At 40.9% G+C, this 27,340-nt stretch overlaps 1 protein-coding gene across 1 annotated transcript in view; it reads left to right on the top strand.

Annotated features, from left to right (window-relative positions):
- LOC137502672 (uncharacterized) overlaps nt 1–27,340 on the top strand; it is a 191,653-nt gene that overhangs the window by 152,305 nt on the left and 12,008 nt on the right. The gene's annotated exons all lie outside the window — the stretch shown is intronic.

The following is a 27,340-nucleotide window of genomic DNA, read 5'->3' as shown; positions in this document are numbered from 1 at the left end:
CATTACAGAAGGCCAGTTCCAAGCACTACCCCTACCATACACGGACTTCCAAAGCCACATCAAGGAACAGGCTTAAAAAAAGAATGGTCAAATTACTGGGCAACAACTGAACTCAAGCATTACGCCGCTATCCAGAGACACATCCCACAGAAACCATGGTTTAATCTTCTATCTCTAACAAGCCGGCATATCACGTCGATTATCAGAATCAAAGTTATAGACTCTCCAAATCGTCCCTCTGATCCCAGTCAAGAAGCAGACCTCAACCATACAATTTCAGGATGCACTAAATACAAACCACAAGTAACCAACTTATATCAAACGCTTATAAAACTCAAAGTTCCATTTCCCACTTCCGTTTCTTCGTTGTTAAGCAGCTATGACATCCATATATATAAAGCGATAGCCAAATTTTTAAGTGAAGCCAATTTAACATTGCGATACGTATGTTCTATAGTAAGTTATGTATTTAAACTGTCATCCAACCCAAGTTCCTGTACCGTGGCATTCTATCACCAAGTAGTCACAACGCCATGAAAGGTCCCATGTTGTAAAGACGTTGCTCTTTGACCTTCCTGTGTTAATAAATGTAATGAATGTACAGAGCTGGCAGTATGGTCTTACAGACCAAATGCCAAAATGTTAATAAATAAAAATTGTAACGTAACGCAACAAAATGTGTGACGGAAGTGTAACCATAGCAACCAGATAGCAACCGTGCAGGCAGTGATGTAAGGTATGGACGGAAGACAATGTTACCTAGCAACCGTGAAGGCTATATCTTATGGCTGGTTGCCATCTGAAATATTACCAGCCGTTGATGGATGGCCATGACCGAGAGATACACTTATGATCATTAGATTTTCACAAAGGGAAAAGTGGTTTCCTTTTGATATGTCTCTCGGCCATGGCCATCCGTCAGTACTTCACATCACAGCCTGCAGGGTTGCTAGGTAACATTGCATTACCCATTTTGTGTCGCTAATTTCCTGATGCAAAGTTTCAGATGGTTCCAAGCCATAAGACATACTTACAGTGTTGCCAGGTCTACAAAAAAATAGGTAGATTGTACGGAAAAAATTTCGGGTGTTTTAATGAAAATTTCGGTAGTTTCTCGAGCACTGAAATGTTATGATACAACTAAATTAAAGAATGCAATAGTAATTTGAAGTTATTATGAGAAAAATATACAATTTCACTCAACCGTACTCTCTGGCCACTCTATTCTTCTTCTTCTTCTTCTTCTTCTTCTTCTTCTTCTTCTTCTCTTTCTCCTAAGTCTTCCTCTGGATGTAGTTAATCATCAGGCGGAGAAATTGTGTGCCAATTTTGAAGCTGTAGCAGGATGCAGATTTTGTATTCTATATGCGGGTCGGGGATTTCCCTTCGAATGATGCAGTCAAGCGTGAGTTTTGAGTTCAAAAGGGGAGGAGATTACGTAATTCGAACCAAAAATGAATGCTGGGAAGTACGTAACGTGTGATGTTATCGATAAAACGTTACGCAGTGAGACAAGGAAAGAGTTTTTCGGCTCAAACATATTATATACCATTAATCGTTATTATTTATTTTCCTTAAATTTGGATTAGAAGAAATTTCGGGAGATTTTTATTTTTTCGGGTTTTCTCATCTGTTGCTAAAAATCGGGAGATCTCCTGAAATTTCGGGAGATCTGGCAAAACTGCATACTTATGTAAATATTGCTACATGTTTGATGTGCATTTGACTTCCTTTATGTTCCATAGAGGAAAGCAACGCAAAACGACCTCACTCCTCGTTTCCCTAGTATGCCTCTTCAGTGACACTTAGGCCATCTATGACAGCTGTTGGTGGAGCTGTAGAGGATCAAACCAGCCTTCGGGCTGAATACCCAACATACAACATATGTTCCATATGACGGGCAGATGTTTATGTGCGCACAGTGATGAAATTATGTTGAAGCTACCGTAACAACCTCGCTGTGTCTGCCATAATATTGGAGAATGGAGAAATTGTACTGTGCGAAGTCAAAGCCTTACACTTCTTAAATTGCTGTGTGTCGTTTTTTTCCAAATTGCCTAATTTTTCAAGTTCTTGTTGAAATACTGTATGTCATTACATATGACCAGGGCCAGTAAATTAAATGAAAATCCACAGCCTGTCTCCAATCATTTGACCGGGTTAGGAATGAAATGAATGAAGCCCAAGTTTAACGGCGAGGACAGGAATTGTGCCGGCTGCCGAAGCCTGTCGCACTCCTCTGGGGCAATGATTAATGACTAACAGATGAAATGAAATTATGTTGGAGAGAGTTGCTGGAATAAAGATGACAGGGAAAACCGGAGTACTCGGAGGAAAACCTGTCCCTCCTCCGCTTTGTCCAGCACAAATCTCAAATGGAGTGACCGGGATTTGAACCACGGAACCCAAAGGCCGCTGCCTGAGCCACGGAGACTTCAAGGTCAGTAAAATGATCTGAAAACTTTATAAAAATATCATAAGTTTTAAATGAAATTTTACAATCAACTTACTACTAATAACAATGTTACTTCTTTTACGTCCCACTAACTACTCTTTTACGGTTTTCGGAGACGCCGAGGTGCCGGAATTTAGTCCCGCAGGAATTATTTTACGTGCCAGTAAATCTACCGACACGAGGCTGCCGTATTTGAGCACCTTCAAATACCACCGGACTGAGGCAGGATCGAACCTGCCATGTTGGGGTCAGAAGGCCAGCGCCTTAACCGTCTGAGCCACTCAGCCCGGCAATCAATTTACTAATCGAGTTGGTGCCTATATTTATGTTATAGACATTATAGTAAGCTTTTGGGCTTTTGCTATGACAAGAAAAGAAGGTGAAACTCTTTACGTTTCGCAGACAACTTTGTTTCCTATGTTCAGAAGAAAATGTCGATTTTTCACGAGGAAGACTTCTCTAATAGGAGGTGTCTCTCCTGGAATGCGGACATTTCCAAGAAGCAAATGGTGAACAAAGTTTTACTCCTCAGATTGACAAAGCGTTGTGAAGATTCTCAAGTCTCCGTATTCAACCTCACTTACTCGCGGTAATATCCGATACCACACGCGTAAATGCTTTAAAATCCTCGAACGTGGCAGAAAATGACTCAAAAAGCATAAAATAATCTAATACATTCCAAAAAATGACCAAATACTGCCGTATAATTTTGGAAAACGATCTAAAATACAAAATGACAAAAATTAGCTAATAAATTAGCATTTCTGCAATATGGGAACTATGTTCAGGATTTCTGTACAAGTTAGCAATGTCTGTTGTGAACCAATTAAAAGATGACATGTCACCAAAATCTAGTCCTGCACATGACCAAAAAGAAAGTTTCTCTGCATGCATAATATTAATTTGTAACGGCATGGGATATTAGATAAGAGTGGAATGATAAATCATAATGAAAATCTTGACCTATAACGAGATGCCTGGGAGGGAAATTCGCCTCGGACAGCACTACATTCGCAGACGGTGGCACTGTTCATTGCTGTAATGAATGGTCTGTTCAGCGAAGGTAAGAAGGTGTGGCCTATAATACAAGCGCAATTCATTACAAGAGGAGAAAGTAGTTACAAACAAACTCAGGAAGTCGTCCTCTTCAGGTCTTGCTCACTTCCTCTTGTGTAATTAAAAATGATAAGAATTACCATTACTTTAACCTTGGAAACCAGAGCTGTAGGCAGGAGTTCGTTCCTCTGGAGAAACGTAGCGAACTTAAGAGACGAATGAAGTGAATCCTCTGGGATAACACCAGGAAACGGAAAATCAAATAATCATAATCGTCATCATCTTCTTCTATCACTTTTCCTACGCCCTGACGAGGTGCCGAGTAAGAAGTGTATCATGCACATGGGCTTGGCCTAGTTTTACGACAGGATGCCTTCCTGACGCCAACCCCTAGTCCGGTTTCTTCAGTAGTGTGATGTATTGTGTGTCCATGACAAACTGTGTATTAAGGTGAAGGCAAACATCTAGTTCCAGAGCCAGAAGAATTAACGAAACGCAGCTAAAATCCTTTCCGCAACCAGGAATCCAATCCGCGATGCCTGAAACCGCAGGTCACTACGCTGACTGAACGTCAAAATGAATATCAGTGATGTGATAAGCGATCTCCAAGAAACGACAAAGGGAATAACAGTGATGTGATAAAGCAAACTGTTAAGAAACAACAAAGTGAATAACAGTGATGTGATAAAGCAAACTGTTAAGAAACAACAAAGTGAATAACAGTGATGTGATAAGCGAACTCTAAGAAACGACAAAGTCAGTAACAGTGATGTGATGAGCGAACTCTAAGAAACAACAAAGTGAATAATAGCGATGTGATGAGCGATCTCTAAGAAACAACAAAGTGAATAACAGTGATGTGATGAGCGATCTCTAAGAAACAACAAAGTGAATAATAGTGATGTGATAAACGAAATCTTAGAAACAACAAAGTGAATAACAGTGATGTGATAAAGCGCACTGTTAAGAAACAACAAAGTGAATAACAGTGATGTGATAAAGCGAGCTGTTAAGAAACAACAAAGTGAATAACAGTGATGTGATGAGCGAACTCTAAGAAAGGACGAAGTGAATAACAGTGATGTGATAAGCGAACTCTAAGAAACAACAAAGTGAATAACAGTGATGTGATAAGCGATTTCCAAGAAACGACAAAGTGAATAACAGTGATGTGATAAAGCAAACTGTTAAGAAACAACAAAGTGAATAACAGTGATGTGATGAGCGAACTCTAAGAAACGACAAAGTCAGTAACAGTGATGTGATGAGCGAACTCTAAGAAACAACAAAGTGAATAATAGCGATGTGATGAGCGATCTCTAAGAAACGACAAAGTGAATAACAGTGATGTGATAAAGCAAACTGTTAAGAAACCACAAAGTGAATAACAGTGATGTGATGAGCGAACTCTAAGAAACGACAAAGTCAGTAACAGTGATGTGATGAGCGAACTCTAAGAAACAACAAAGTGAATAACAGTGATGTGATGAGCGAACTCTAAGAAACGACAAAGTGAATAACAGTGATGTGATGAGCGAACTCTAAGAAACGACAAAGTAAATAACAGTGATGTGATAAAGCAAACTGTTAAGAAACAACAAAGTGAATAACAGTGATGTGATGAGCGAACTCTAAGAAACAACAAAGTGAATAACAGCGATGTGATAAGCGAATTCTAATAAACGACAAAGCGAATATCAGTGATGTGATAAAACAATTATTCTAAGAAATTACAAAGTGAATACCACCGATGTGAAACGCTACTCTAAAATGTGATTAACGAACTTCTAGGGAACATAAGTCGACGAGTTGGCTGTATTAGAGTGATTAGAAGTGAATTCCAGGGAATAAAGCGCATCTGAAAGAGAGAGGTGGAGAATGAACTGCGGAAAACAAACCGAACTTTCATTTATTCCCCATTTATTACCCCTGAGATTGTTGCTTAGTAAGTTCTTTTTTTATATAGAACTGTCTTTCAAATCATTAGGTATTTCAGACATGTTTTTGCTTCCCGAATACTTTTATCGCTCTTAATCTATCCACATCAAGACTTCAATTTAGTTCTTCCTTCCTATCTTTTTCTTTTCTTTGTTCAAATCAAATGACTGTTTCTATTTGCTTGGGAACAATAATGGCATAGTTGTCTGCCCATGCAGTCTTTCTAGACATAAACCTTTACGAACCGAGAATTGACGAGAAATGTTAATGATATCCATTTATCACATTTGAAGGCATTAAGAAACCGGAATTCTCTTCCATAAGAGTGTCTTTGATTGGCAGTATAACCCTACTGCATTAATCCTAGGAAGGTTAAAACGAAAGTGAACCTACGAGAGAAATTGTATTATTTGGATTAGAATGCTTGGTTTCTTAATTTTTTTGTCTATGTTCCTCATTGCTATAATTTAACATCGCTAAAGGCTAGTTTACACACCGGGCAAGTGGCTGTGTGGTTTGAGTCATCTAGCTATCAGCTTGCATTCGGGAGATAGTGGGTTTGAACCCCACTGTCGGCAGCTCTGAAGATGGTTTTCCGTGGTTTCCCACCTTCACACCAGGCAAATGCTGGAGCTGTAACTAAATTAAGACCACGGCCGCTTATTTCCCACCCTTAGCTCTTTTCTATCCCATCGTTGGCATAAGACCTATCTGTGTCGGTGTGATAGGCTAATTTACACGACATGTGTGCATGTCTGATTTCATTCTTCTAGTTGTTCTTTTCTTTCTTATCTCTAATTCTACTGTTCAATTACTCTTCTTCTATTTGAATCCAAATTTTTTAAATAACCTATAAGTTAAACATTTTTCTCAGAATATTCTTGTTCATATTGTGTCATGTTTATTTCGTACTCTCTTTTCTAAGACTGTTCGTATAATTTAACTTCAAAACTAAATGTGTTAATTTGAGCACTGAGTGGCCAAAAGTCATGGGAAGACACTATCTGGCTCCATGGCTAAATGGTTTCGTGCTGGCATTTTATTACAGGGGTCCCGGTTTCGATTCCTGGCAGGGTCGGGAATTTAAACCATAATTGGTTAATTTCGCTGGCACGAGGGCTGGGTGTATGTGTCATCTTCATCATTTCATCCTTATCACGACGCGTCAAATCAAAAGACCCACATCTGGCGAGCCGAATTTGTCCTCCGACACTAAAAGCCATGCGCCATTCCATTCCACTGGAAGACACTGAATGTGGTGTTAATAACGAGTTGCTCCTCAGCGAACCCTCGAAACGGCAGTAATAAGGCGAAGCATCGACTCTACAAGGTATTGGAATCGTTCTGGTGGGTTCTGTACCCACGCATCTTGCACTGCTTCCCACGATAGGTCTTGTGTAATTGGTGCGGGGTTCATGGAGCGTATGCCAGCATCAACAGCATCTCGTAAATGCTCGATTGGATTAAGATCAGGAGATCTGGAGGGGCAATCCATGGTCGTAACTTCACTGGAGTGCTCATCTTCTTATCACTTGCGTGCCACTACAGAACGGTTTTGAATCAAACAAGTGAAAGATCTGTTTAGTCAACCTGTATCCGTCCATCGTTGGAGGTGACCGTAAAATCATGCCCGTCTTTCTGTAATTTTCTCTGTTTTTTTAGACTTCCTTGTTGATTTTTTTTGGTGGATGCCATTCTTGTAGTTGGATCCCATGATACCCCTAATGATTCTGTGCTCCTTTTTCTCCAGTTCTTCAAGGAGTCCTTTGTTGACATTTAGGGCTAGGATCTCGGCTGCGTACATGACTACTGGCTTCAGAACCGTTTCATTGTGACGTTTCTTCTTTTTCTTTTTCTTATTGTTTCGTTATCCCCATTCATAGAGCGCGTTGGAGCTTGTTCATTGTCTTGATGACTTTCGCCTTCCTATTCTTCAAAAATCTCTTCATCACGAACTCACTGTGTTGCCTCTTCCGTTCTTCTGACCATCAGTCGTGCTGCTAGTTTTGACCACAAAATGTGTGTTTATTTTCTGAGGTTATTCTCCGAGGTCCAATTCATTCAGGTCTCCCCTTGTTTCCTCTAGCCAATTTATTCTCCTGTTTTGGGAATTTATAACACTGAATAACCTTTTCGTGAGTGCATTATTCTCCATCCTAAAAATGTTTCCAAAAAATTTCAAACATCTCCTCAATACAGCATTCATGAAACTATCTGTATAACTAGAGAGGTCTGCAGTTCGTCTTTTGATCCAATTCCATTTTCTTGTATGGGGCCGAAAATATTTCAAAGAATTTTACGTTCTTGTTTTTCAATATCTGCAATTTTAGAATGACCTCCTAAAGTATATATTATCTCAGTAGTAGGCCTATAGATCCCTTTTGCGGCGCTCACAAGAAACCGATCGTGACAAATTTGCATTCAAAAGAAAGAGAATAGACATTAGCAGTGACGAATTGCGCTCTCAATTCATACATATCGATAATTTCTTTTAAAATGAGTTTTAAAAATGTACGAAGTGTGCGATTTGCAAATGCTGTTGCTGTAGGAAAATACGCGCCATCATTGCTGTCCATTTCACATTTTGGCCGCTGGGACGCCCGATTATTATAATATGCTGTAATTATCAATTAAGAAAAGAATGATAGTAAAACCGACATTCGCCAGTATAATAATGCACTTGCATTTGCTTCTGTTAAAGTGGATACCATTAATGTAAAAAAAAAATCAAAGATTACATTAAGTGGTAAGTAAGACTGTCTAATATTGTACTGATTTGTGGATTCCTTAGTTCACCAGGGTGCTACTCCACCACACACTTTATGAACATGCGAGATTTCTCGTACGGGTTCCGTTATTATTATTATTATTATTATTATTATTATTATTATTATTATTATTATTATTATTATTATTATTATTGCTAGGGGCTTTACGTCGCGCCGACACAGATAGGTCTTATGGCGACGATGGGATAGGAAAGGCCTAGGAGTTGGAAGGAAGCGGCCGTGGCCTTAATTAAGGTACAGTCCCAGCATTTGCCTGGTGTGAAAATGGGAAACCACGGAAAACCATTTTCAGGGCTGCTGATAGTGGGATTCGAACCTACTATCTCCCGGATGCAAGCTCAAGGCCGCGCGCCTCTACGCGCACGGCCAACTCGCCCGGTATTATTATTATTATTATTATTATTATTATTATTATTATTATTATTATTATTATTATTATTATTATTATTATTACGTACAAAGAGTCCGCTCACTTTTTCTTCAGGTATGGTACAAACGCAACATTTACTTGATCGGAAATCACGGAGAACCATCTTCATGAGCGGCGGTAATGGGGTTCGAGCCGGCTATTCTCCCATATGCAAACTTAAAAGCATTGAATTCTTGTCAGGGAAATGAATCGCCTACCAGTCATCCTACACGATCCTGTTACACAAGATATGTCACTCCGTTAGTGCTGGTACGAAAATATTTGTTTTTAAGCTCTCATATCTTTTCGTTCCGGTGAGTGGAGTGTGGGAGCAGTACGTGACGCGAGTCCATGAGATAAAGAAAATTAAACGATCCCAGAACGGGCCACACCTTCATAACAAAACGGCCAGCGACAGGTGGAATGCTAGAGTATCGCATTGCGAGCACTGACTGGTTCTGTAATCCAGCCTTTCACATCACATCGTATTGCTGACATAATACTTCCAGCAGTTAGAAGATTCGAGTAGGTACCTTCCCAGTTCCGTCTGCTTTAGTTGGTATAAATTACTTGACAACGGTTGTATGGAAACAATAATTCTTAAGTCATTCGTATGGAATAAGTAATAGTTTATGACCGTGTCCTGAGCTTCTTTAGTACAACACAAATTCGATACAGTGGCCTCTTTTCTTCTTGTTTTCACTTGCCAGGTTATATTTCTTATCCTAACCTTCCTGTATTTTAATATCACAGAAAAATTGTGACTTCTGAGTCCTTTCTATTTTAATAGCACAACAAAGGTGTGACTACAGGGTCCTTTCTATTTTATTAGCACAACAAAGGTGTGACTACTGGGTCCTTTCTATTTTATTAGCACAACGAAGGTGTGACTACTGGGTCCTTTCTATTTTATTAGCACAACAAAGTTGTGACTACTGGGTCCTTTCTATTTTATTAGCACAACAAAGGTGTGACTACTGGGTCCTTTCTATTTTATTAGCAAAACATAGGTGTGACTACCGGGTCCCTTCTATTTTAATAGCGCAGCGTTGTGACTACTGGGTTCTTTCTATTTTAATAGCACAACAAAGTTGTGACTACTTCAATAGCACAGCGAAGTTTTGACTTCTGGGTCTTTCCTGTTTTCATAGCACACCAAAGTTGTGACTATTTCGATAGCACACCAAAGTTGTAACTACTTGGCCCTTTCTGTTTAATAGCACAGCCCGAGCATTTGCCTGGTGTAGTAATGGGAAACCACGGAAAACCATCTTCAGGGCTGCCGACAGTGGGATTCGAACCCACTATCTCCCGGATGCGAGCTCACAGCTGCGGACTCCTAACCGCACGGCCAACTTGCCAGGTAGCTTATATTTTGTGGGAGTGCAAAATCACGGTCTCGGTTTCGTATATATGAACCCTCAGTCAGTTCAGGGATTTGGAAACAATATAGTCCTAAAACCTACCCAAGGACAGGTGGATTCTAATAATAATGTTATTTGCTTTACGTCCCACTAACTACTTTTACGGTTTTCGGAGACGCCGAGGTGCCGGAATTTAGTTCCGCAGGAGATCTTTTACGTGCCACTAAATCTACCAACACGAGGCTGACGTATTGGAGCACCTTCAAATACCACCGGACTGAGCCAGGATCGAACCTGCAACGTTGGGGTCAGAAGGCCAGCGCCTCAACCGTATGAGCCACTCAGCCCGGCTGTTGGATTCTAAATATGAAGTTTAGTAGCAATATATCCAGTAGTTTTCAAGTTATAAGAACTCGGACGAACAAACAATGTTCGTTTAGGAAAGGTTATTCCACTGAAGCCCAACTTGTAGGGTTCCAGCAAGATATAGCATATATCCTGGATTCAGGTCAAATGGACTGTATCGCGATTGACCTGTCTAAGGCATTTGATAGGGTAGATCATGGGAGACTACTGGCAAAAATGAGTGCAATTGGACTTGACAAAAGAGTGACTGAATGGGTGGCTCTGTTTCTAGAAAATAGAACTCAGAAAATTAGAGTAGGTGAAGCTTTATCTGCTGGTCCCGTGGTGTAGGGGTAGCGTGCCTGCCTCTCACCCGGAGGCCCCGGGTTCGATTCCCGGCCAGGTCAGGGATTTTTGCCTGGATCTGAGGGCTGGTTCGAGGTCCACTCAGCCTACGTGATTAGAATTGAGCAGCTGTCTGACGGTGAGCAAAGAATAACGGCCGAGAGGATTCGTCGTGCAGACCACACGACACCTCGTAATCTGCAGGCCTTGTAGTGCCATGGGGGGGAGCTTTATCTCTCCCTGTAATAATTAAGAGGGGAATTCCTCAAGGCGGTATTATTTTACCTTTATGTTTTCTTATATATATCAAATATATGTGTAAAGAAGTGGAATCAGAGATAAGGCTTTTTGCAGATGATGTTATTCTGTACAGAGTAATAAATAACTTACAAGATTGTGAGCAACAGCAGAATGACTTCGATAATGTTGTGAGATGGACAGTAGGTTGTGAGTTTCACAAATAGGAAAAGTCCTCTCAGTTTTAATTACTGCGTTGGTGGGGTGAAAGTTCCCTTTGGGGATAATTGTAAATACCTAGGTATAAATATAAGGAAATAACTTCACTGGGGGTAATCACATAAATGGGATTATAAATAAAGGGTACAGATCTCTGCACATGGTTATGAGGTATTTAGGGGTTGTAGTAAGGATGTAAAGGAGAGAGCATATTTGTCTCTGGTGAGACCCCAACTAGAGTATGGTTCCAGTGTATGGGACCCTCACCAAGATTACTTGATTCAGGAACTGGAAAAAATCCAAAGAAAAGCAGCTCGATTTGTTGTGGGAGATTTCCAACAAAAGAGTAGCGTTACAAAAATGTTGCAAAGTTTGGACTGGGAAGACTTGGGAGAAAGGAGACGAGCTGCTCGACTAAGTGGTATGTTCCGAGCTGTCAGTGGAGAGATGGCGTAGGAGGACATCAGTAGACGAAAAATTTTGGGCGGTGTCTTTAAAAGTAGGAAAGATCACAATATGAAGATAAAGTTAGAATTCAAGAGGACAAATTGGGGCAAATATCGTTTATAGGAAGGGGAGTTAGGGACTGGAATAACTTACCAAGGAAGATGTTCAATAAATTTCCAATTTCTTTGCAATCATTTAAAAAAAGTGTAGGAAAACAACAGATAGGGAATCTGCCACCTGGGCGACTGCCCTAAATGCAGTTCAGTAGTGATTGATTGATAATTGCTTTATGTCGCACCGACAGAGATAGGTTTTATGGCGACGATGGGATAGGAAAGGCCTAGGAGTGGGAAGGAAGCGGCCGTGGCCTTAATTAAAGTACAGCCCCAGAATTTGCCCGGTATGAAAATGGGAAACCACGGAAAACGATCTTCAGGGCTGCCAACAGCGGGGTTAGAACCCACTATCTCCCGGATGCAAGTACACAGCTGCGCACCCCTAACCGCACGGCCATGTCGCCCGGTAAACAAACAAACAAACAAACATACAAACAAACGAAGCTAAAAATATGCATATGGTCATTATTACACCTGAAACGGATAACTGAATGAAAATTTCGCCAAAATAGTAAATGTACAGACACACGGTCGATACGATTTTATTTATATAGGTAAGGAATCTGCTCCACGTACAACACCTTTTGGGCTATGTCCAGTGGACTTTGTTTATAAAACCGTCCCTTAATCATCCTATCGAAAATGTGCTCACGAGGAAAAAGTTTTAGAAATGGATTTCCATCTAGGTTGTTTGATTCCCATCCAGGTGGGTCTGGTATATTTTGTGGGAGAGTAAAATCACTGTTTCGGTTTCCTGTAAACACTCTGGGTATCGGAAATGCTTTGGACCTTAAAAGCTACCTTCGGACAGGGGGATGCTAAATATGAAGTTTGGTTAAAATATTTCCAGTAGTTTTGCAGTCATAAGGAATATGATTTACACGGACCCACTTTTAGGCTAAGTCTGCTCGAACTTACAGTGAAAAACGGTCCGTTAATGATATCTCCCTTATTAATCCTCGTATCGAAATGATGCGCAAAAAAATATTTTATGAATTGATTTTCATTAAAAGGCAGGTAGATTTACATTAAGTGTGGTTGTATATATTTTGTGGGAGTGCAAAATCACAATTTCGGTTTCGTATAAACCCCCAGTCATTTCAGGGATTTAGACACAATATTGGCCCTAAAACCTACCCAAGGACAGGTGGATTCTAAATATGAAGTTTGGTAGCAATATATCCAGTAGTTTTAAAGTTATAAGAACTCAAGACTACAGACAATCAAACGAACAGACACCAAAGCTAAAACAATAGGCAGATGGTCATTATTACACCTGAAACGGATAACTGAATGAAAATTTCGCCAAAATAGTCAGTGTACAGACACACGATCGTTACGATTTTATTTATATATATATAGATTGCGTACGGTACTTCTACTGTTATGTACTAAATTATTATTATCAGAAACATTGTTAATGCAGATATCCTGTGATTACACGTTGTGTTATTAAGTTGAAAGTTGCCACATTCTCAGCTGATTGGCTGAATGTTTTTCCGTGCTACTAACTCGTAGAATAATGAGTAATTGGCAGTTATGTTATAGTACGTATTTTGAAGAACTTGTTTTTGTTCCAGGTAAGTACCGTTCAGCTGAATGATGCTCTTCAGCAGTAGCTCGGTCTGGTTGCACGTGTAAGTACTGTATTTGGTGGCCATTCTTTGAATATTATCTGATTTACATTGTGTCTCTAATTTGATATCAGTGATTTGTTTTGCTGTTTTCTGCCACGCTATTGGATAAATGAGCTTATTTCTGGACTAAAAGTAAACTAAAACCAGTCGTTATGTCAGGAGTTTATTCAAACATATTCTACGATATTCACATCTTCCCATTTTACTGTTTCCAAATATGCTGGTGGTCCTTAGTTGATACGTTGCTCTCTAGAATGTGATTCTCCTGTCAGGGAGGAATATTGTGATTGTGGAAAGAGAGGTGGGAATTTTATAATCTTTCATTGCATCACTCCGAACTGATGTTTTTTTAAAACATGAACAATATTCTGTGAGGTTTGCTTTACTATTAGCAATTTAAGAATTACAAATAATTTGTTATATCCATGAGTAGTTGAGCTGTAAATATACGCCTGGAAGTGGAACATGAACGATAACTCGCTCAGAAAGAAAGAGAATAGCTTGTGAAATGTTCTGCTACAGAAGAATACTGAAGGTGACTTGGGTACAAGGAATCACGAATGAATAAATGCTTGAATTGAATTAGTGAGAGAAGATCGATCTGGCTAAATTTGACGAGAAGAAGAGATAGAATGATAGGACAAATCTTAAGAAACTCAGGACTTATCGAGTTGGTTTTTGAGGGGAAGTGAAGGCGGTAAGAATGATAGGGGTAGAGTACGGCATGCATATGTGGAGCAGATTAGAGCACATATAGGACATGGTAAATGCGTAGAAATGAAAAAGCACAGGATAGGGTGGAATGGAGCGCTGCATAAACCAGTCTATGGACTGATGACTCAAACAACAACAAGTATAATCCGTCGCAAATACAAACTGTGAACTCAACAATTGGAAACGTAACGAAAATCCTGTGTTAAAACATATGATCTGTAGCAAGAATATAACCCTGTGGTATCGCGAGAGTGAGAACATGGCTACCCAGAATCCTGAAGATCATGTTGAAGGGTACCTAGTTGGGTTTTTTTTTTTTTTTTTTTTGTGGCAAGTTGCTTTACGTCGCACCAACACAGATAGGTCTTATAGCGACGATGGGACATGAAAGGGCTAGGAATGAAAGGAAGCGGCCGTGGCCTTAATTAAGGTACAGCCCCTGCATTTGCCTTGTGTGAAAATGGAAAACCACGGAAAACCATCTTCAGGGCTGGCGACAGTGGGGTTCGAACTCACTATCTCCCGAATACTGGTTACTGGCCGCACTTAAGCGACTACAGGTACCTAGTTTTAACTGATAATAGAAAATAATTTAACTTATAACTACTTTCAACAGATGCATGCAAGTTTGTACCAATTGTAACTAAACTTTGTGAAATTTGAGTAAACTCAATAAAGAAAGGACTTACAAATATCTTGTATTTTTTCCAGATGAAAAATGTATTCAGAAAACGTACTAAACCATTCTCAATTCCCTGTATTTTAAATTTGTTCAGTATTTTAAATGTCTCTAATGAACATATTAGGAAGCTACAAAGAAGTTTCCGCCAATCAAATCTTCTGCTACTAACAAAATCAAATTATGTTGCTTATTCGTGTCCGCCTCTGTGGTGTAGTGGTTAGCGTGATTAGCTGCCACCCCCGGAGGTCCGGGGGTTCGATTCCCGGCTCTGCCACGAAAATTTAAAAAGTGGTACGAGGGCTGGAACGGGGTCCACTCAGTCTCGGTAGGTCAACTGAGTAGAGGTGGGTTCGATTCTCACCTCAGCCATCCTCAAAGTGGTTTTCCGTGGTTTCCCACTTCTCCTCTAGGCGAATGCCGGGATGGTACCTAACTTAAGGCCACGGCCGCTTCCTTCCCTCTTCCTTGTCTATCCCTTCCAGTCATCCCATCCCTCCACAAGGCCCCTGTTCAGCATAGCAGATGAGGCCGCCTGGGCGAGGTAGGTCATTCTCCCCAGTTGTATCCCCCGACCAAGAGTCTGAAGCTCCAGGACACTGCCCTTGCGGCGGTAGAGGTGGGATCCCTCGCTGAGTCCGAGGGAAAAGCCGAACCTGGAGGGTAAACAGATGATGATGATGATGATGATGTTGCTTATTCGTTGTCAGCCATGTCGCGTCACGGCTGACATTCTCTTGTTCTTGTCCCTGTATTATCTGAGTTTGGGCGTCAATGACGATGATTAGACCCCGGATTTTTAGGCATGACTAGGTTAAAATGTTTACCGAGCTCGATAGCTGCAGTCGCTTAAGTGCGGCCAGTATCCAGTATTCAGGAGATAGTAGGTTCGAACCCCACTGTCGGCAGCCCTGAAGATGGTTTTCCGTGGTTTCCCATTTTCACACCAGGCAAATGCTGGGGCTGTACCTTAGTTAAGGCCACGGCCGCTTCCTTCCCACTCCTAGCCCTTTCCTGTCCCATCGTCGCCATATGACATATCTGTGTCGTTGCGACGTAAAGCAACTAGCAACTAACTAGGTTAAAATGCAAATTAATTTGGTTATCAGGAAGTGTCGTCTAGCTTGCTCCTCCCTAATGTAGTAACAGTATCGTCATTCTAGAGTAGGGCCTCTCACGGTGCATGCGCCGGTGCACTGCACGGCGCAAGGTGCTGGGGACGGCTTCACTAGGTTGACCAGAGTGCAAACCCCGACTCCTCATAACCTGTATCTGTCTCACCTGTTCGGCCTGTCTCCGCCTTCCTCACCTTCCCCGCTGTCCGGCTCCATGGCTAAATGGTTAGCGTGCTGGCCTTTGGTCGCAGGGGTCCCGGGTTCGATTCCCGGCAGGGTCGGGAATTTTAATCTTAATTGGTTAATTTCGCTGGCACGTGGGCTGGGTGTATGTGTTGTCTTCATCATCATTTCATCCTCATCAAGACGCGCAGGTCACTTACGGTTGTCAAATCAAAAGACCTGCATCTGCCGAGCCGAACTTGTCCTCGGACACTCCCGGCACTAAAAGCCATACGCATTTCATTTTTACCTTTTTACTTTCCCCTCACTGCGAAATGTTTGTGCGGTAAGCGGAGACACTCTGTTGTATGGGACAATGTTACCGGTGTTATAAAACTCTTCTTTCAATTTGGTTCGAGCAGACTAGTTTTCTTCTCTAGCTCTCCTTTTTCTTTTCTTTGCAATTATACCACTAATATCTGGAACAAGTGATCGGGCTGACAGCAATTCTGAGAGAATTCTTTAAATTACAATCAGGAATACTCGCACGCAATCTTGTTTTCGTACAAGTCAAAACAGAAAAAAACTTTCACATATGCATGTGGAACCAAATATGCAAATAATCTTAGTTACTTCTCGATGCAGCTTAGGAAAATCTTCCTTCGACAAATTCTCGTAGAATTCGAGCAAAGCCTTTGTTCTGAAACACAGGTTTTTTTTATGGTCATTTAATTATTGTCTCACAGGTTAAGCATTTGGCTTTATCGTCATGACTGAGAGGAAAAAAAGAAAGTTCCCAGTTCGATTGAAATGGAATTTTGGAAGTCTTTGCTTTCTTCGAAACAGGTTATCCATTAGTATGTTGTTGTCTTGCGCTTATCTGTTTCACTGATAAACAAGCCGTCTATCACCGAACGTTTCGTCGCCCTCAGCGCATTACACCATCCGAGTCAAGCCGAGCTGAACCGAGTCGGACCGATACACAGTGCACTTAGCCTCTGCGCCTTGGTTTGCACGCGTGAGATAATGGGCGTTTGAAAGACCCTGTTCTAGAGGTTCCGATGGGCCGAACCCCTAATATTTATACAAAACTCATAGCATAATTGTTGTGTGGGCTACAGTGTGCTTGCTACTCGCTTCAGTAAGTTTGCAACCTAACCTGTCACTGACTAAAATTCCGGACTCTACTAATAATAAAAGAAAATTATGTGCACAGTAAAGAGACATACAATACCTGATCAAACGAATCCGTCCACTTATCTGAAAATCCACTTAGACTTTACGACCCGTGTCACGTTCCCTGTTATTGGACTAATACTGGGTGGGTCCACCCTTCGCTTTTATGACGTCTTTAACTCTACTGGGCACACTTTCAGTGTGGTGTCTGAATGGCTGCGGAGGAATGGCAACCCATTCTTCTTCAAGAGCCGAAGTCAGAGAAGGTAGTGATGTTGGACGCCGGATTCTGGAGCGAAGTCTACGTTCTAACTCATCCCGAAGGTGTTTCATTGGGGTCAGGTCGGACTCTGGGCAGACCAGTCCATTTCAGGAATGTTATTGTCCACAAACCATTGCCTGCCGGGCTGAGTCGCTCATACGGTTAAGGCGCTGGCCTTCCGACCCCAACGTGGCAGGTTCGATCCTGGCTCAGTCCGGTGGTATTTGAAGGTGCTCAAATACGTCAGCCTCGTGTCGGTAGATTTATTGGCACGTAAAAGAACTCCCGTGGGACTAAACTCTGGCACCTCGGCGTTTCTGAAGACCAAAAAAATAGTTAGTGGGACGTAAAGCAAGTAACATTATTATTATTATTATTATTATTATTATTATTATTATTATTATTATTATTATTATTATTATTATTATTATTATTAAACCATTGCCTGACAGATGCAGCTTCATTACAGATTGCGTTGTCATGCTGATACAGACAATTATCGTCACCGAACTGGTCCTCTGCTGTTCGCAGTACACAATGGTTTATAGAGTGTTCATATCCTTCCGCATTGAGAGTTTTCTTAAGTGCAATAAGGGGCTATTTTCTCAGAGAGTCTTCTCTCAGTCAGTAATCTGATTAGCATTATTTATTTTATGTATTTAAACATATATCACCAACAGAGGCATCCTCCATTTACAGATGGATTTTGTACGACATAATTCACATTATAAAGAACAGGATTTGTGAATAAATAACAAAAAAAAGTAGAATTCAAAAACAAAAATGAAAAACAAGAGAATGAAAAACAAACATAATTAATAAAACAACAAATTTAGCACGCTTGTTATTTGCCCCGGCGTATTTACTCTAGTATAAATATTAATGTTATTATACAAAACTACAATTTTTCTAACATAATACAGTATTTTTAACAAAACCCATTATACCCGTTTTTTCTTCATTTCGTCAACTACTAGATAATGAACACAATATTTATTTTTTGATCAGAAGATGTTATCTGTGTGAAATTACAGTCCCCACATGATGCATGAAGTCTCGAAGAGTCACAGTGAAATCAATTCTCTGATTACATGCAGCAATTTTGTTGAAAAAATGACACATTATAACTACTGGAGAAATTGTATGAGTCACTGTTTTAGAGTGTTCACAATAAAACATTTGTCTTGTTCATAAATTCGTACTGTTCACATTAAAGTTCACGCTAGCAAAGAGCTCATTGTCATTACTCACATTATTTATGTGGAGGTACAAAAATATTTTTTTTGCGAAATGTCCTTTCTGTTATATAATGTGTATGTATGTTCAGTCTTCAGCCCTAAGGCTGGTTGGATCCTCAACAGCTCTGCCATCAGCTGTCATAGATGGCCTAGGCATCATTGAAGAGGCGTAGTAGGGTAATGAGGGGTGAGGTAGTTTCCCGTTGCTTTCCTCACTGAGCCAGAAGTTGCTATTATATATCATTCTGCCAAGCCCACTGAAATGCATGCACCGACCGACCCTATGAGCATCATTTTCATACTATTCATAGCAGGGACTGGCTGTACAAGGAATGGCATTACTAGCATCGCTCATACCTCAGTCACTTTAATATTGCCAAGGATAAGACAGAGACAGATCAGTGAAAGTAACAAAATTGCTCTAGCCTATACCAGAAGACTTAGTGCACTGTAAACGCTAGGTCCTGCCAGCAAAGGCATGTTACGTAATGATGGAAGTTAAAATTTATTTAGCAAGTTATTATAAGAAACCTTTTCTTTCGGTGGTGAAGTATGCTGCGTAGAAACTTTTCCTGAAGTTTTTCGATCTTATTTATGTGGGACTGATAATGAGGTGTCCAAAGAACACATGCATATTCAAGTTTACTACTCACAGATGTATTATAGAGAGTAGTTATTGCACCTAAATTTTTTTAGTTCCCTCGAATTCCGAACCACAAAATCTAAGGATCTGTGGGCTTCAATTGTAATTGTTTCGATGTGCCCTTTAAAGGACAATGTAAGCAAAGTAAGCAAAGTCATCTCCGTACAGGCCATGAAGGCCCTTAGAGGGGTGGAAGGTAAAGGCACTTGATGGGGTGTCCCGACTCGTTGGCTGTATAGTCAGCGTACTGGCCTTCGATTCAGAGGGTCCCGAGTTCGATTCCCGGCCGGGTCGGGGGTTTTAACCTTCATTAGTTAATTTCAGTGGCCCGGGGGCTGGGTGTTTGTGCTGTCCCCAACATCCCTGCAACTCACACACCACACATAACACTATCCTCCACTACAATAACACACAGTTACCTACACATGGCAGATGCCGCCCACCCTCATCGGAGGGTCTGCCTTACAAGGGCTGCACTCTGCTAGAAATAGCCACATGAAATAATTATTATTACTTGATGGGGTAGAGTGGTTAGCTCTATGCCCGGCCGCCTTTGCCCCCAAGAATTAACCTGGTACTCATTTTTTGTGAGGGCTGAGTTCACCTCAAGGCCATGTGCACCTCCGGAAGTAGAAAACTCGTTTATTAAATTTTACGACTTCCTGACGGGGATTCGAGCCCACGTCCTTTTGGGCGAACCGAGCACGCCTTTACCGCCTTGGCCAGGCAGCCCTTAATTTTTTTTTTGCTAGGGGCTTTACGTCGCACCGACACAGATAGGTCTTATGGCGACGATGGGATGGAAAAGGCCTAGGAGTTGGAAGGAAGCGGCCGTGGCCTTAATTAAGGTACAGCCCCAGCATTTGCCTGGTGTGAAAATGGGAAACCACGGAAAACCATCTTCAGGACTGCCGATAGTGGGATTCGAACCTACTATCTCCCGGATGCAAGCTCACAGCCGCGCGCCTCTACGCGCACGGCGCAGCCCTTAAAAAAGGACAATATACTATCCCTTAAAATTCCCAATTCTTTTACTAATTTAGACCTTCCTAAAACAACGCTATCCATTTTATATTTAAGTAGTATATCTATTCAAACGAGTCATTAGATCTGGGAATTTTATCAGATTTTTTCAGATAGTGCAGATGAGCTCGTCGGCGCAATTTGTCCCGTCTGAAGTTTGCGGACATGATCCATAATGAGCTAATATTACGCATGTGAACTAGACGCTGTGTGGCGCATTCAATAATATTAAACACCTTGTGCTTTTCAGCTCTTGAAGTGGGATGCGTTCCTCGTTAGTGGGTCCGGTATCTAATAGTACTTAACATATATAAGAATCAAGGTTTTTTGGTAGCCTTCAAACCTCTTCTGTGAGAAAAACACTAGTGATGGCATAATTCAATACACAATAATAGCTTATTCGATTATATTTCCGATTCGATTATTTTTCGATTATTAATTCGAATGGATGAGGCAATCGAATACCGGTAGTGATTTTTCTCCATGCGATTATTTTTTCGATTTTTCGTTCGAAACTCCATTCGAATGAATGAAGCAATCGAATAGTGAATGCTTTCGAAATAATCGATGAAAAGTGACCTCATGAAGACAGTTAATTCACACATTTAGTTTCAACAATTGGAAGTAGTGTGGAAAAAGGCGTACTTCTATTTTTCATTAAACCGAAAAAAATATTCATGGCGCATCCGAATATTTGCAACTCATTCGATTACTTATTCGATTATTTAAATAATCGGATGGAGGTTATTCTTCTATATGCATAACAGATCGTTACAGTTGACATTACACCTGGTATTCTCCTCGTCGTTGCCGTAGTGGATGTCTGAGAAAGTTGTCTTTGATGTTAGAATTTGTTGTAGATTACGTAACAAAAGCAAAGGTTTCCATAAGAAGCCTTTATTAGAAACTAGAGTGGTATCAACATTCTGTTCAAGTGAGCCACTCCTATTCTGGATCACGGCACTCTCAATAGTGTCAATTCTAGGACAGGCATCTTGTGAAAGGAGAATGCACTCTGTCTTCTATCGCCAGAAGAAGAAGAAAAAAACAAGTGAGTCCATTTCCTCAATGTTTAGGCCTATACTTACTTTTGAGTAATAATAACAATAATAAACTCCGTGTCTCAGACGGCAGCGCGTCGGCCTCTCGCCGCTGGATACCGTGGTTCAGATCCTGATCACTCTATGTGAGATTTATGCTGGACAAAGTGGAGGCGGGACAGGTTTTTCTCCGGGTACACCGGTTTTCCCTGTCATCTTTCATTCCAGCAACACTCTCCATTCTCATTTCATAGCATTTATCATCCATTAATAAATCACTTTGGGAGTGGCGACCCCATCGTTCTAACAACCTATATCTGCTTCATTCGTTACATCCCTGACCCGGTCAATGACTGGAATACATGTTGTAGGTTTTCAATAACAATAATAGTTTTTCAATGGTCATTATTTGAGGAATCGCTAGGAAAATGTCTGTGAGCCCTTGGTAATTTCTCATGGACGTCCTAGCACAGGGTTCTTAACTTAAGGCCAATGGGTGGGTTTCTGGGGACCCACATAAGTCAAATAAAAATTTAATTTTCATATTCACTATAAGGTGAAACTACTACTACTACTACTACTACTACTACTACTACTACTACTACTACTACTACTGAACGATTTCATTCCTCCCCTGAAGGGGGAGGCGGGCCTCTTAGACGATTACGTCGTCTCTCAGGCCGGGAGATTTGTTACGGTGAAGGAGATGTGCGGAGAAGGTGAGGGGGTGGGCGGCCGTGGCCTATACTACGAACTGTCCCGGCATTCGCCTTAGTGCAGGAGAATGGAAAGCCACGGAAAACCATTCTCAGGACAGTCGACGGTTGGGGCCAGCCGTGAGGTCCTGCCCTGTCCCGTCTCCCGAACGCAGAGGCGTAGAACCACGGTAGAGCCGTGGCCACCTCTCCTCTGCTCGGTTGGCCGGTCAGAGTGCAGAGCTGTTGGACCATGGACCAGCCGTGGCCACTTAAGGGACGAAACCCAAGGGCCGAAACCACTCTGCATCTACCGACCCTAAGATGAAACCCGCGCGGAGTGGCTATGGAGCCAAGCTCTGCATTCGACAGACGAGTGGGTTGTTGTTGTTTACCTAATTTTTTCTTAAATAGTTGCAAAGAATTTGGAAATCCCTTGGTAAATTATTCCAATCCCTAACTCGTCTTCCTATAAACGAATATTTGCCCAATTTGTCCTTTTCATTTTCAACTTTTTATCTTCATATTGTGATCTTTCCTACTTTTAAAAACACAACTCAAACTTATTCATCAACTAATATCATTCCACGCCATCTCTCCACTGACAGCTTGGAACATACCACTTTGTCGAGCAGCTCGTCTCCTTTCTCCCAAGTCTTCCCAGCTCACAGTTTGCAACATTTTCGTAAAACTACTCTTTTGTTGGAAATCACCCAGAACAAATCGAGCTGCTTCCCTTTGGATTTTTTCCAGTTCTCTAATTAAGTCGTCATATTGTCGTTGCGCCTGCGAATCATAATTATCATAATTAGAGTCCGGATGTTTATGCAGTAATAGGTTAGAATACAAACATATTGCAGCGGGTAACAAAACGTTTATGTTACGAGTCTTCCTGAAACTTTAGGGGTACGGCCCGTGAGATCCCCTAGAATGTGTTACTATTCCTACATAACGGAAGAACGTGGTAGACGACACTTCCTAATCTGCTGTCTGTAATTTCGTTTGTTTTGCCATTTTTTAAGATATTTGTCCGATTTAGGTCAACTGAAGACCGTATCAGTGGTTTTTAAATTTCGTGTCTTTTTGTCCGTCTGTTCCACCACCACGGCGAAACGGCTTTAGAGATCTCGACCAAACTTCATATAATATATAGCATACTCCTCCAGTGAAAGATTTAGATATGCATATGATTTAAAAATCACTGAATAGAATAAGGGTTTATGGGGAAACCATAACAAATTTTTCTTCCATTTTATACTATTGATTTTCTGTAAATTGCGTGGACTACATGTGAAGTGTCCCTTCATTTTAAACATATTTTGTTATGTACGTACTGTAATTTCGGTTGGTCAGTGGACTCTCTTTACTTTGAGGGAAAATTCCAGGCTGTTCAAATTATATCGGAAAATATCGAAATAAGGAGGCAATTTTAATGACGGTGGCAGATCTTCGTTTCGTGGTAATTGCTTTCTAAACATTAAGTCATTTCACAAAGCAGATGACACAATCGCTGCTGAATTTGGAGAGATCTTCAACTTTTGTCCTATGCCTTATTGACAAATCGATTATTTGTACTTTAGATAGCGCAGCATTTCTCGATTATAATCAAACCTCTCCAACTCAATTTTGTCTGGCATTAGGAGAGGGGCGTGTCATTACAGTTAAAACTATCCATCTCTGTTGCGAATGGTAGTTAGCAAGTGAGCCTCCCAAACGTCCACCTTACATCGGAAACAACGTATGGGATCCTCCGCGTTTTGTTTCTAGGATAGCGCTAAGAGACATGTAATTTAATATAATCTTACTCGCTGCGTGTATAGTAACTTATGTAGAACTCCATATAAAAGGTAGAATTCTTTTTGCTAGGGGCTGTACGTCGCACCGACACAGATAGGTCTTATGGCGACGATGGGATAGGAAAGGCCTAGGAGTTGGAAGGAAGCGGCCGTGGCCTTAATTAAGGTACAGCCCCAGCATTTGCCTGGTGTGAAAATGGGAAACCACGGAAAACCATCTTCAGGGCTGCCGATAGTGGGATTCGAACCTACTATCTCCCGGATGCAAGCCCATAGCCGCGCGCCTCTACGCGCACGGCCAACTCGCCCGGTAAAGGTAGAATTCTGTAGTGAACCACGGGTACATTTGCTAGTAAGCAAATACTGTATGTTTGCATCCTAACCTATTACTGCCTAAAAATTCGGAGTTTGAAGATAATGTTGTGGGAGAAATACTGGCCCGCAGCACATACATCGTCAAGAGTGAGATTCTTTGATAGTATTCTCATCATATTGAACCTTGAATATATCAAAGCCTTCTCGGCCAAACTTCTAAGCTGAAATATTTCACATATCTGTTTTCGCAGGGGCAGTGACGATGTGTACAGCAGATGTTTTATTTTTTCTGGATCAGACAATAAGTGACCTGTTGTATAATATTTAATACATTCTGCCCTTTATGTCTGTATTTTTTTCTGTTTGCATTCAAAGGTATAGGTGGCAGTATCGTGTAAATGCCAAAACTCGGTATATCCGGACGTATATATGACACATCCTCCACCCAAACACCACCAACACCAAGAAAAAAAACCAGAACTCCCCAAAATATTTTCCCATAATGCTGATTTTTTTTACAGTAGGCCGTACTTTGCGAGTTAACATCAAATAAACACAAAACAAATAGTGTTAATGCCTAAATCTCTCCCTCGCAATCCCCGAAAGGCCCTGGGCCAAAATCTTTTGCCTCCAGCTCCCTTCTCTAATTTTGGAAAATTTATCATATTTGTATTCTCTCAAAGCCTATTATGCACACACGCACAAAAGTTTTTAAAATGTCTAAGTTTGGTTCTGGTTCACTAGAAAATCCTCGGCCCGTTTCCATTCATTCGACCGGGTCAGGAATGGAATGAATGAAGCCCCGTCGTCCAGCGGCGAGGATAGAAATTGTCTTATCAATTTTTAGTGAAAACACATCGCTATGTAAGTGTGAAAATGTAAACAGCTTTTAAAAATAGTTTACTTAGTTCGTTCATAATGGGACATGATCGTTCATGTTATGAAATATAAGTTATTTTATTTATTGAATTATTTAATGTCCACCTCTGTGGTGTAGTGGTTAGTGTGATTATCTGTCACCCCCGGAGGCCCGGGTTCGATTCACGGCTCTGCATTTTTTGGTGGAAAATTGCACGAGGACTGGAATGGGGCCACTCAACCTCGGGAGGTCATCTGAGTAGAGGGGGTTCGATTCCCACCTCAGCCCTCCTCCAAGTGGTTTTCCGCGGTTCCCCACTTCTCCTCCAGGCAAATGCCGGGATGGCACCTAACTTAAGGCCACGGCCGCTTCCTTCCCTCGTCCTTGCCTATCCCTTCGAATCTTCTCATCCCTCACAAGGCTCCCGTTCAGCACAGCAGGGAAGGCCGCCTGGGAGATGTTCTGGGCCTCCTCCCCAGTTGTATCACGTCCAAATTGCTCACGCTCCAGGACACTGCCCTTCAGGTGGTAGAGGTGGGATTCCTCGCTGAGTCTGGTGTAGAAAGAAACCCTGGACGGTAAAGTGATTAAATAAATAAATAAATAAATAAATAAATACGTCATGGGCGGCATTCATCCCGGCTTCCGATGGCTGCATCAGGAGCTACGGGCATTTGTGAAACTTAAGGGGGTACGGAATGCCCTATGCTCCCAATGATAAAATCGGCTGTTTATATTGTACCTTTTCTCTGAAACCACTGCAGGTAGACACTTCAAATTTTTGCAGCTTATAGTTGAATATCTTGGTCTTCTACCGAAACAAGCATAATTTTTATAACGACTTACTTAAGGAAGATATTATTTTTTATTTTGAAACTAGATATTTTTGGTATTTTTAGAATATATTTTTGCTAATAAAATTTGTAATATTCAGACAAATTAAAAACTGTTGTTTCAGCAATTGAAAGAGGTATTTGTAAGTATGTCCTACAAATTTCAAGTTCATATATTCAAAACTGGCTGAGAAAATGCACCTTAAGTATTAAAAAAGTAAACTTACGGGAAACGGGCTTCAAAGTTACCACATCAATGCATGCCAGGTCCATAGCTTGGATTACCTTTATCTTCTTCAAATTCCTCCTGTAGTCTCTTCTTGGCACCTCTCCTGTCCTTTTTGCCTTGAAAAGTTTTTCTTTTAAAGGGCATTTTCAGCAAACCTTAGCCTTACCAGGTCTTTATGCAACATTGCATCAACAGTACGACACCCAACATTCAACCCTAACACCTTCAGAACTTTGCAACTTGTGATGTTTCCCTGGTTAAAACTTGAAACAGCATCATGTACACCAAAATGAAGAGTGCTGATACCCACAAACACTGTTTTGGATAGGTGGTTCCAGATGACACTACTGACACATTCCTTTGGCTTTTGTGTCCTGCCGTGCAGGCATTTTTTCAGGAGATTTTTGTCAAAAAGATCCCTGAAAATTGGTTAGATTTCATCCATAATAGCTGGTGGCAAACTATGAGGATGGTTATATTTCTCCCCTGTTACTTTGCTCCTGTTATATTTGCACCAGCTGTCTGTCCCTGAAAGACACAAGCCATGTACAGGATTTTCATTACTGGAATAAATGTTGAAATATGATGCCCAGACAGCTTTCCTCATTGCTTCCGCATTATCAGTATTTTTCCTGATGGTCAGACCACGGTAATTATGGAGAGTACCAATGACTGAATCAGTCAATCTGTTCTTACCTTCTAATATTCTACCATCACTAAGTTTCTTTCCCTTTATGCTTGATTTTAGTTTTCTCAGTCTTGTCCCCATACGTTTCTGAACGTGACCAACACATTCCAGTTTGGTTATATTTACATCATTTCCATAGGGCTTAGAATCCTGAACAACTTTGAAAACCTTAGAGTCACCATCCCGTAAGTAATACAAATACCTAGCATTGTACCAATGAATACAACGTTGGTCAAGTGACTTGCAAGAGACCGTCATGTCTACTCACAGCAGAAATCTAGCGTGCATCATCATATAAATTATTTTAAAAAGCACACTTGTAGTTATCATATCATCATAATTCATACACCATTTTAAAGAGGGCATTTGACATATTAATAAATAACAATAATATAAAAATGACAATTTTTTGGCAAAATACCCATTCCGTATCCCCTTAATTCCTCCAATAAATTACCCTGGAACCATTATTGATCTAAGCTGAAAGTTTCGTCGAGATTCCCTTCGACAACAACA

The sequence above is a fragment of the Anabrus simplex genome, chromosome 11, assembly GCF_040414725.1.
Source record: "Anabrus simplex isolate iqAnaSimp1 chromosome 11, ASM4041472v1, whole genome shotgun sequence".
In the NCBI taxonomy this organism is placed as follows: domain Eukaryota; kingdom Metazoa; phylum Arthropoda; class Insecta; order Orthoptera; family Tettigoniidae; genus Anabrus; species Anabrus simplex.
Note: the sequence above shows the minus strand (reverse complement) of the source record. Positions and strands in the feature narration are given on the sequence as shown.